Below are 11,542 nucleotides of genomic sequence, written 5' to 3' on the forward strand. Positions count from 1 at the left end.
ACAGCCGGCTCTATACCCCTGGAACGCTGCCACATCCGACCAACCGATTGTGGAGGACTGGTGCAGGAGAAGCGAGCGAGTGTGGGCTGATACGCACCGTAAGCTGCAGGAGGCGGTGCGACGCTTCAAGGCTAAAGCTGACCGGCGGAGAAGCGAAGCCCCGGAGTACCACGCAGGGGACAAGGTTTGGGTGTCAACCAGCGATGGCCGTCTCGGGCCGAGGGGTAAGCTGACAGACCGTTACGCGGGGCCCTACGTCATTGCCCGACGCGTTAACCCCGTTACATACCAGCTTCGACTGCCGGGGGACAGAAGAGTGTCCAGGGCCTTCCACGTTTCAGCCCTGAAGCCGTACCGGGAGGGTCCTCTGAGCGCGGAGGCCAGACCGAGACCGCCGTCTCCGTTGCAGCTGTCAGACGGACCTGCGCACCACGTTAGTAGGTTGCTGAGCTCTCGGCGTCGGGGTGGAGCGCTGCAATATCTGGTGGACTGGGAGGGCTACGGTCCTGAGGAGCGGTCGTGGGTTCCGGCTTCTCAGGTGCTGGACCCCTCCATGCTCGCCTCCTTCCATCGAGAGCATCCCAGTCTTCCTGCTCCGCGCCGTCCGGGACGCCCGAGGAAAGTTCGGCTGGAGGGATCCTTGGGGAGGGGTTCTGTCACGGTAGGCCGGCCCGGAGGCCGCCAGAGGGCGCCCAAACACACACCTTCGGTCACACGCACACCCACAACCACACGCAGCACACCCTCGCAGCCTCGATCACTCCCACCTTCCCAATCACCAGAGTACTAGCACCTGTCTCTAATCAGCTGGGGTGTATTTATTTCCACAGGTCGCGCCGTCCAGTGCTGCGCATTTACCTGGCTACCCCGTCTCGCTCCGTGGGAGAAAAGAGTGTTACTCGCCTGTGTGCCTTAGTCCTCGTTTATCTCTTGTATTCTACTTTTCTTTTGCTTATCTGTTTCTACTGCCTTGGTGCCTGAGTTCCTAAGTTTCTATGGAGAATAAAACAGGTCACCCTCAGCCTCTGTCTCCTGCTGCTTCTGTCCAAACGTCACAATACTATTCCAAAATTGAGCTTTTTCAATTTTCTTTTACATTTTGTATAGGTCTACCGCGTTACTATTGTTATGTTATAATACAAAATAAGGAAACACAATTAAATACATATCTTTTCAAAGTATTTTTAATACAGTAAGTCCTCAGGTTACGTCAGTCCCGAGTAACAATGTTTACGACACATCTCCTATTTAGGGAGACTTCTACTACTGTATAAAGCCTTGTTTCGACTTAACTGATTTTGCGTCGTAAACGCATACTTTATAATTCCTGTTTGATTGCATTATTAAATGTATTAAATATGTGTTTTTGAGCATTACTGTGTTAGGATAAGTGCTTACAGTATGTTATTAACGTACAGTATATAGCTACGTATGTTGCGACTTACACCGAAAATATGTTCATGACGCAATGCAGGAACGGATCAATGTCATAAGTTGAGGACCCCCTGTATATTCTCCAGTAGCGGTATTAACACGGAAAGGTACGGAAGAGGATTAGGGCCACTATAAAAATAAAAAAAATGGGGCATTGGGAAAAAAAGGGCAGCCAGAATTCTGACTTTTTTCTCACAATTCTGACTTTAATCTCACAATTCTGACTTTATTCTCAGAATTCTGACTTTATTCTCAGAATTCTGACTTTAATCTCAGAATTCTGACTTTATTCTCAGAATTCTGACTTTATTCTCAGAATTCTGACTTTAATCTCACAATTCTGACTTTATTCTCAGAATTCTGACTTTATTCTCAGAATTCTGACTTTAATCTCACAATTCTGACTTTAATCTCACAATTCTGACTTTAATCTCGGAATTGTGGGTACTTGGAAGTCATCAGCTTAATGACAGAGACATGTAGAGGCGTGCAGTTGGTGAACCAACCTGTGGACGGAAAGTGTCTGATTTAAGTGAGTTTCTACGTGGGCGAGGGGTGCCAGAAGACACCATTTCAATAATGGAAGAGCAGAAGGTGAGTAACAAAGACAGTTTGTCGGCTGGCACGTTTTTCTCGGCAAGTTACCGTTACTTGTTAGCATGTTTGTTAGCTTATAATGTTAGTCAAATAGGCCGCGTCTCACATTACGTCAAAGTCGGTCAATTGACGGGTTTTTGAGTATTATTGTACTTCTTTTCAGTTTGAACTGAGTATGTTTACTGCGGCAATTACAGCATGTTATGAGCGCTAGCCGCCTGCTAATATCAGTTTAAGACTGCTCAAGACTGAAATCACAATTTATACTCTATGCTAGCCTAACTCAGCACGGTTCTAGTCAGCAGCCTGGCACTGCACCGGGCTGAGAATTTCACCGGTTTGCTATTGGGAATGACTGTTACCGGGGGGGGGGGTGTTCCAAGAAGCGGGTTAAGCGAGAAAACCCGGGTAAGTTAACTCAGAGTTCACGGAAACTCGAGGTTTTCCGTTCCAGAAACCGAGCTTAGAGAGAACCTGAGTCAGTTACTATAGCAACTTATGCTCTGAAGCTAACCTGCCAGAGGGTACGGCTCGAGAAAAGAGACCACCTCCCCGTGGCTGCGTGTGCGTGGCTGCCTGGCCATGGCACAAACGCGTTCCTAATCTCGCGCATGCTCGTTCGTGTGCAAAACGATGGCCGACGCCAGCGTTTAGTGTAAGTTAAAATACCTCGTTTTTGTAGACAAACGAATCTTACATTCTAGTCTTGTATTGGCAGTGTATATGTTCATAAAGTTACTTTATGGAGAGGAAAACATTTAAGAATAGCCTGTTAAGTTCTCTGCATTGTAAACTTCGCATGGGAACAATGAACAATGCTTGACAAATTGGGAATACCAATCAACTGTAAATTGAACAGTGTTTAAAGAGGGGAAGCCATGCGGCTTTTGCAAAAATAAAGTTCTAAATGGAAATATTTTGTTTGTGTGTTTTCATGTATTTCTACCTGAATTTTATCTGCAAAACATTAAGTTTAATGTGCATTGAAGTTTTCAAATCCTTTGCAAACATCCTTATAATGTCATATGGGATGTTTCGTAAATACAAAGAGTGAAGGTATAACTAGTATATGTAGTTATTTATGTAGAAACGGTAAATTTGCATTTATTACTTTTATTTAGAAATTCCTATCACGCGATACTATAACGGAACTTCACCAGCGCGGTGCAGCCAGGATGAGAGAGCCATGGTGAGAGAGTCTCCCAGTCTCGCGCCGTATACTCTTGGGTTAACTTGGACCTGACCCAAAGTTACAAACACGTCATCATGACGTGTCCTTTCCTCGAGGATCATGTGGATATTGAAACTCAGTTTATTCGCTGAGTTCTTCGTCGGGAACGCCTTATAAAACCCCGAATAGACATAGGCCTACTATCATTTTCGGATTATTTTTTAAATGAACGTTATCGTTTTCAGCACAATCCATTACTTACATCAATAACTTTATTATTATAATAACATTTCAAATATTACACATCGCGGATCAGCCCTAAATTCTCTCCAGATTGTTATATAGCCTATCGGTCTTCGTTTTTTGCTAGTGGAAGTTTTCTTTATAGTGTAGGAGATGCGGAATCTGTCAGCAAAGCTACTGTATGTCGGTCTGTCCGAAAACTATGTCCGGCATTAAAATGACTAGTGCCCAGTTTTGTGGTGTTTCCTGGGCTTAAGCCAGTTATGGACATCAAAGAGGAATTCCACAGCATCATTGGTTTGTCTTTAATTAACACGGACAATAAAGAAATTAAGCAAAGGAGAGGCAATATATAACGAACTTCATTCCATTTACATTTTAAGGATTTCCTAGAGTGATTGGCTGTATTGATGGAACCTACATATGCTACCTATTCCAGCACCATTAGAACATGAAAATTCATCCATAGCATTAATGTACAGGTACTAACCTTTATAATCCTTAATGAATACTTATCTTTAATGGTAACAAAAATAACGTAGCTATTATAACTGACCGTTCTTCCCATCAAGATCATATGTGATGCTTCCCACCTCGTCACAAATGTTGAAGCCAGATGGCCAGGATCCGTGTATGATTCCACACTGTACAACAAATCTGAACAGAGTAGGCCTGCGGTAGTTTTGCTAGTTGTTCACATGCAGTGTAATAGTTAAATCTTTGCAAACCCTAGTGTGATTATAGGACATGACGGCCTCCTTCATGGAGACAGAGGGTATCCCTGCCTGTCCTATAGGCCTACCTTATGACTCCCTATTCAGATCCTGCACCTGGACCACAGTCCCGCTACAATCAGGCCCACAGCAAAACCAGGGCAAGAATTTAAATGACCCTAGGAATCCTCGAGGCCAGGTTCCAGTGCCTGAAGGGGCTCAGAGTAACCCCTGATAGGGCGTGCCACATAATAATGGCATATGTGGTATTACACAACATTGCAACCATCCAGGAAGAGCGACAGCCTACCATCTCTGACATGCCCACAGACGAGGAACCTTACATGCATGTGGGTGACAACAGAGATGGTGGAGTTGTCAGAGACTCCATCTGCAATCACTGCTTTCCACATTAAATCATGCACCACCACCCACCCCACCATCCACCCTGTAACCTTTTAATATACATTACAGTCAATAATTACAGTTAATAATATCTAAATATTCTGCATACGCAGTCATTAATACTTCAAGCTACAGTGGTGTGAAATACGATGTTCGGCTGATTTTCGCGTTTAAGTCCATGATAAATCCTATTTATCTGCGTTCCATTAAGAATGCCTTTCATAGTTACGCGTGAACGCGCTTCTGTCTGGGTCAACCTACTCAGAGTTGAGCGACCCTGATTACTTTAACTCCGATCAACCGTTTTGGAACCGAAAACTCTGAGTATGTCAGATCGGGGTAAGACAACTCCGAGTTCAGGGTTAAGTTTAGAGTTTGTTAACCCTGCTTTTTGGAATACCCCCCGGGCGTATTGTACACAATAAATAAATGAATAAATAACAGAATAATACCAGCCAGCAAACACTTAACCATTTGCTCAATGGAACTCTGTATACACATGGTTATTTACTGCTGAATGCAGTGAGAGAGTTTGATTTATACTTTCTTTTGTTTGCTTAAAGGCCATACTGTAGATCCCTTATCCTATTATTGTATTTGTCCCAGAATACATGGTTTTCCTGTTAATTGGAGACACCGACACAGCTTGAGGTGACTGTTTGTTGTGATTTGGTGCTGTATAAATAAAATTGAATTGAATTGTTTTGCAATGTGAACTTGAAAATGAAATTATTATTTTCTTTCTTCTTCTCTGCAGATTGACAGTGCTGTCATAGCACTGATGGATGACGTAGCTGTCTTCTTGGATTTACAATAACAATGTTTCTTGCAAAATATTTTCAATAAAATGTTACTTTTACCACTACATTTATATTGTAGTTCTGAGTCTTTTGATAAAGTTCAGTATCCATTTGAACCATATCCATAACCCGACCTTGAGCCTTCACTGCTTATGTCTTACATGTAGCATTGCTTGCAGAAGTAGATTATTTTCTAAAGTTATATACCAGATTAAAGGGGATATAATTGGTCTTATAATTGTATGAATCATGTTAGATTAATTAGCTTTGTACATGAGCTCATACTGCATCAGTATGGCAATGACCAATTTAATGAAAGCCAAAATCTTACAATAACATTACAGTACAACGGTGATGGTTCTTCACGTGGGTAACTGTTTATAATAGCCTAGCTTCATTTTATTTCTACTAAAAGCTCAAAATATGTAACAGCTTGATATATTAATGATGTTTTTATATAAATGTTATGTAGTTTAGACCCAAAAATGTGGAGTACATGCATCTATGATTTACAGAAACATATAATGATAAAATAATGTCCTGGTGCCTGGGTTGCTAGCCAGGAACAATAGGAATACACGTGACAACAGAAACACAATTAACAGAGTTATTTTATTCTTCTAATGGCAGATAGGTTTTATACATTCACAAAATAATTGGATATCCACCGTACTGTATCTGTTTTACTATGACATATCATAAATACTAGATAGAATAAAATCATCTGCTATAAGCACTCTGAATTTAAATTTTTTTAAAAGTATTCACAGAATGACATGAAAAAATGGCAAGCCTGTTAGCTTGTACCCAAAATGCATTTTATCTGGAAAATGTCTTACACTATCTGCAACACAACACAACAGGGTACTTGTGATATATGGAAACAATTACTAAATCATGTGATCAAGACAAACTGTAATATTTTATTTATATTTGCACATGTACATATTGGATGTGTGCCATCTCTTAAATACTATGGAGTTCTTCTCTTAACCTGATATACAGGTCAGCTGTGGCAAGTGGATCTACTGTGGCATCCCATTCATTTTCTATCATACGTAGACAACAAAGTTCAAAGACAGTTTCATCACAGGGAAATCGACCTTTTGGAGTGTACTCTTCCATACAAACAGTGAGCTCCTCCATGTGAATAGGTTTCAGTCTGTCCTCAGCACTGTGCAGCTCTGGGAATGAGTACATCATGACTGGACGGCCCGGTGCAGCACCACCACTTGATCTTGGTCGAATTTTGTGCGAGTTCCATGTATTCACAACTTCATCCTACAAAGAAAGTAGCGCAGAATAAAATAATGAAACAAACTGTGTACCAATAACTCTTGCCAAAGTTAAGGCTTATGAAGTCATCAGTAGACAGCAGGAATTTTCATTCAAGTGACCTCTAATCAATCTAATAACAAGCAGTAACTACAAAGTAGCACTTTCACCAGCCATCACCAATAAGTGTAATCACTTATTCTGGGTGTTCAGTAATTCCACAAACTATTATCATGATAGCTTCACAAATTCAGAACACTGCTTTCTGCCCAAAAAGAGGGAACCAGATTCCCCAGTAATTTAAACCATGTGGAAAGTAAAGTTAGTCTAATTGATATCCATCCATTTTGCTTTTAAATGAAAATTGTATTACTTATAAAAAACTAAGATTTTCCATGTCAAAGAAAAATCAAAATAAAAAAGATTTTATAATTACTAATAACACTACTATATTGATTTATCATACTTCTACAACTGTGGCATTACAGAGGATGAGGACACTTTTACCTCAACAAGATATTAGCTAGGCGGCTAGCGCACATACTCAGTTTGTAACGGTGGCGCCGGAGAGACGGACGAGACACAAGGCCGCTGGTATCAGACCAACAACGTTACGTTTATTTGACATGTATTGCGCAATAGCGCACAAGAAACATTCAGACACACACGTAAACGTGCAGACCTAGACAACGAAGAGCACAGGACACTGCGCGAACGCACATTAAGTAGACAAACCACATAAACCCCACGTGATGACGAGACGAGCCACAGGTGAGACGAATCAGCACAAGACGTAACCGCACCCACGGACAGCCGTAGACTAGGAGACGTAGACCACATAAACACACGCCCAAAAGGACGTGTCGGGGACTGTAACGTGACACAGTTCAAACTGAAAAGAAGTACAATACTCAAAAACCCATCAATTGACCGACTTCGATGTAATGTGAGACGTGGCCTATTTGACTAACATTATAAGCTAACAAACATGCTAACAAGTAACGGTAACTTGCCGAGAAAAACGTGCCAGCCGACAAACTGTCTTTGTTACTCACCTTCTGCTCTTCTATTATTGAAATGGTTGTAGTATTAGGTTAATATATAGGTAGGAACCATTGTTGAATTACCTGTTGACCTGGGGCGGGGGCAATTAAAAAAGGAAGACAGTTCTAGAGTGAAGCCAGTGTGTGCGTGTCGTCTGTTATCGTCTTTTGGTCTGTACAGGTTTAATACTATACCTAGATGACTAAACATGGTGTCAGAAGTTGGATTCGAGTAAGTTTTCCAACGTTTATTGTCCATATACCACTGGCGAAGTAAAAAAAAAAAAAACGGAAAAAAAACTGGGCTACCGCACGTGCTTCGACCCCTATAACCGCGACGTGTAACCGGTCTTTTTGAGAGTGGAGTAAAACGATTCAGCGTCACAGCGCGGCAGTATGAGTCTGTTCCAAGTTGCACCGCCGGATAAATTCACATTCAAGGCTGAAGACTGGCCCAAGTGGATTAAACGCTTCGAGAGGTTTCGGATAGCGTCAGGTCTGGAAACGCAAGCGGACGAAAACCAGGTGAACGCGCTGATTTACGCGATGGGAGAAGAGGCGGAGGATATACTGATCTCTCTACACCTGAGTCCCATCGAAGCGAGCGATTTCAACGAGGTCAAAAGCAGGTTGGATGCTCACTTTATAACACGAAGGAATGTCATTTTTGAAAGGGCCAAGTTTAACCAGCGGCAACAGGAGCTGGGTGAGTCAGTCGATTGTTTTATTACTGCATTGCACTGTTTGGCCGAGCATTGTGGATATGGAGAGCTACATGATGAAATGGTGAGAGACAGGCTAGTAGTTGGACTAAGAGACACAAAACTGTCAGAACAACTACAAATGGACCCTGAATTAACACTCGCCAAAGCTGTTACCAGAACTCGACAGAGCGAGCAAGTGAAAAAGCAACAAGAAATGCTTAAGAAAAATTTCAAAGGTGACGCAATGAACACACAGCTCGACAGCATGCACCTCAAGCAGCGAGGGGGTATACACACACCAGTCAAGCTACAGACATCCCAGTCGGCTATGAGGGTGGCACAGAAAAAGTATACCAAACCTCCACAATGTAAAAGATGTGGTGATACAAAAGGACACAGCCTGCAGCAATGTCCAGCTAGAGAAGCAGTGTGTAACAACTGCAAAAAGAAGGGACATTATGCCAGAGCTTGTCGTTCCAGAAAGTCCAGTCAGGTGAACATTGCATTACTGACTGAAGATGTAGAGGATGAGGTTGCATTCCTTGGCTCACTTCTGACTGATACAGATGAAGGTCCATGGATGACAGAAATAAAAATGGATCACTGCAATGTTGTGTGCAAAATAGACACAGGTGCAGACGTAACAGCAGTACCAGAGAGATTGTGCAGTCCTGACCAACTCAGTAGACTGGTAAAGTCATCAAAAGTCCTCAAGGGTCCAGGAGGCTCAGCGCTGTCAGTGAAGGGAAAATTCACAGCCACACTGCAGAAAGGACAAAAGAGCACAAAACAGGATGTTTATGTTGTGAAGGAACTGGCCACACCACTTTTAGGCCGCCCAGCTGTTACAGCACTGCAGTTAGTTGCTAGGTTGGAGGAAGTCAATCTAGTTAATGAGGAAGCAGTAAAATCAGAATTCCCAAAGCTATTTAGTGGTCTAGGAAAGATGCAGGGAGAGTACAAAATCGTACTGAAGCCCGGTGCTAAACCCTTCTCTCTGTCCACCCCTAGACGCATTTCACTCCCTCTCATGCCTAGAGTTAAAGAAGAACTAAATCGCATGGAGCAACAAGGAGTCATCTCTAAAGTGGAACAGCCTACTGAATGGTGTGCACCTATGGTGGTTGTACCTAAGCAAACTGGCAAGGTGAGAATTTGTACAGATCTCACAGAACTGAACAAATCCGTCTTGAGGGAGAGACATCCACTTCCCTCAGTAGAACACATACTAGGACAGCTAGCTGGAGCCAGAGTGTTCTCAAAGCTGGATGCAAATTCAGGGTTCTGGCAGATTCCACTTTCCAAAAAGTCTTCCATATTAACCACGTTCATAACCCCATTCGGACGATATTGCTATAACCGTTCCTTGCTATTGCTATAACCGGCGAATGTAAGTTGATGAGCACGGGGGAGGGGGGGGTGGCTAATGAAGTAATGAAATAAAGATAAATAAGATACAATAATGGTATGTGTCAAGGGGCATCTACCGGTGTTGTTGTCGCATACAAATGATGTCACGACACTACAACCCGCGCGCCAACAGCGACTCCACCCACATTGTGGTGGTCCACCATTGTAATGGAAACACAACGCGACCGTACCGTACCGTTGCGAATCGATCCGTATCGAACCGTACCGCGCCAAGCAGGCCCTAGTGGAAATGCGCCATTACTCTAGACCAGGGGTACTCAAATAGAAATGATGACGGGCCACATTTTATTTTATTTCAATCACTGAAGGGGCCGGTTACGGGGGGGGTGTGGTGCCGAACGTAAACTGTCGACGGGGGGGGCGAACCCCCGGCATCGTCTTGAGATCGCTGTGCGCGATTTCAAAATAAGAGCGGATAGCGCGATTGAAAAAAAAAGATTCCTAAAAAAAAAACGGGCCAGAAATAGATAGCCCGCGGGCCGCTATTTGAGTATGGGGGCTCTAGACGCTGGGTCAAACCATGCCCTCAGTAGGGATAGCTGAAATGCCAGGTAATATGATTTGAAATGGGGGTAAGCCAATCCACCTGATGATTTAGGACGTTGCAGAGTGGTGAGCTTTATTCTGGGTTTTCTGTAATTCCAAATAAAGGATCTACACACTTGGTCCAACTCTAAAAAATCCTTCTGGGGGAGGTAGAGGAAACATAAAAAATAAAAATGAGACTCGGGGCAGAATATTCATTTTAACCACAGAGATTCTGCCATTGAGGGAGCAATGCAATCCCTTCCATCTTTTTAGGTCGTCTTTGATCTTCCCCATAAGACATCGATAGTTTAGAAAACACATATGATCAGTGTTGTGAATAACGCCGTAAAAAATAACGGCGTTAGGTAACGGCGTCATTTTGTCAGTAACGGGATAATATAATTAGTTACTTTTCCTGTCGTTACAACGCCGTTTACGTTACTGGTCATTAAAAGCGGTGGGTTACTATATATTGATATACTAAGAGTAATGCGAGCGGACCGCTGCCCAGGCTAGTGAGGAGTAACAGATCTCGATAGGTCACAGTTGTACACCTGTTTAACTTAACAAGTCAGTAAGTGATTGGCTAAGGCAGCGTTATGATAGCCAATCAGAGCCAGTGTTTTTACACGCGTGCCGAAGCATGCCAGTGACACGACACAAACGGAGAAGAGGCCGAAATGGCGTCAGGTGCAAGCCGAAGAAAATGTAGCATTTTCAAGGCAATATAAACATTATTTAAGAAAATACTTGAAGTTCCTGAATGTCTACCAGACTGGGTATTTGATTTATTTAATTAAGAATAGAGGTTTTATTGTTAAGTTTACTTCTGTTGTGAACAAACCAGTTGTCTCAGGTTGAGATAATTTAATTTAATTTGATAGATGTAAATGCACTTTATATAGTGTAACTGTTTACTTTTGCTTTTTTTTTTTTTTTTTTTACAAAGATTTGGGATTTTAAAGGATTTTATCCTGCACTGGTCTGTGGATGTGCAACAAATATCAAAAGTTAAACACCTTTCTGATCTACTCATTTCAACTGACTGTAAAAACTGCTTTTTCAAAAACATCCTTATTCATTGGCATATAACCTTTTTTTAACTGTAACGCAAATAGTTACTTTCCCTGGTAACGAGTTACTTTTATTATAGAGTAATTCAGTTACTAACTCAGTTACTTTTTTGAACAAGTAGTGG

Source organism: Brachyhypopomus gauderio, chromosome 15 (assembly GCF_052324685.1).
Source record: "Brachyhypopomus gauderio isolate BG-103 chromosome 15, BGAUD_0.2, whole genome shotgun sequence".
Classification (NCBI taxonomy): domain Eukaryota; kingdom Metazoa; phylum Chordata; class Actinopteri; order Gymnotiformes; family Hypopomidae; genus Brachyhypopomus; species Brachyhypopomus gauderio.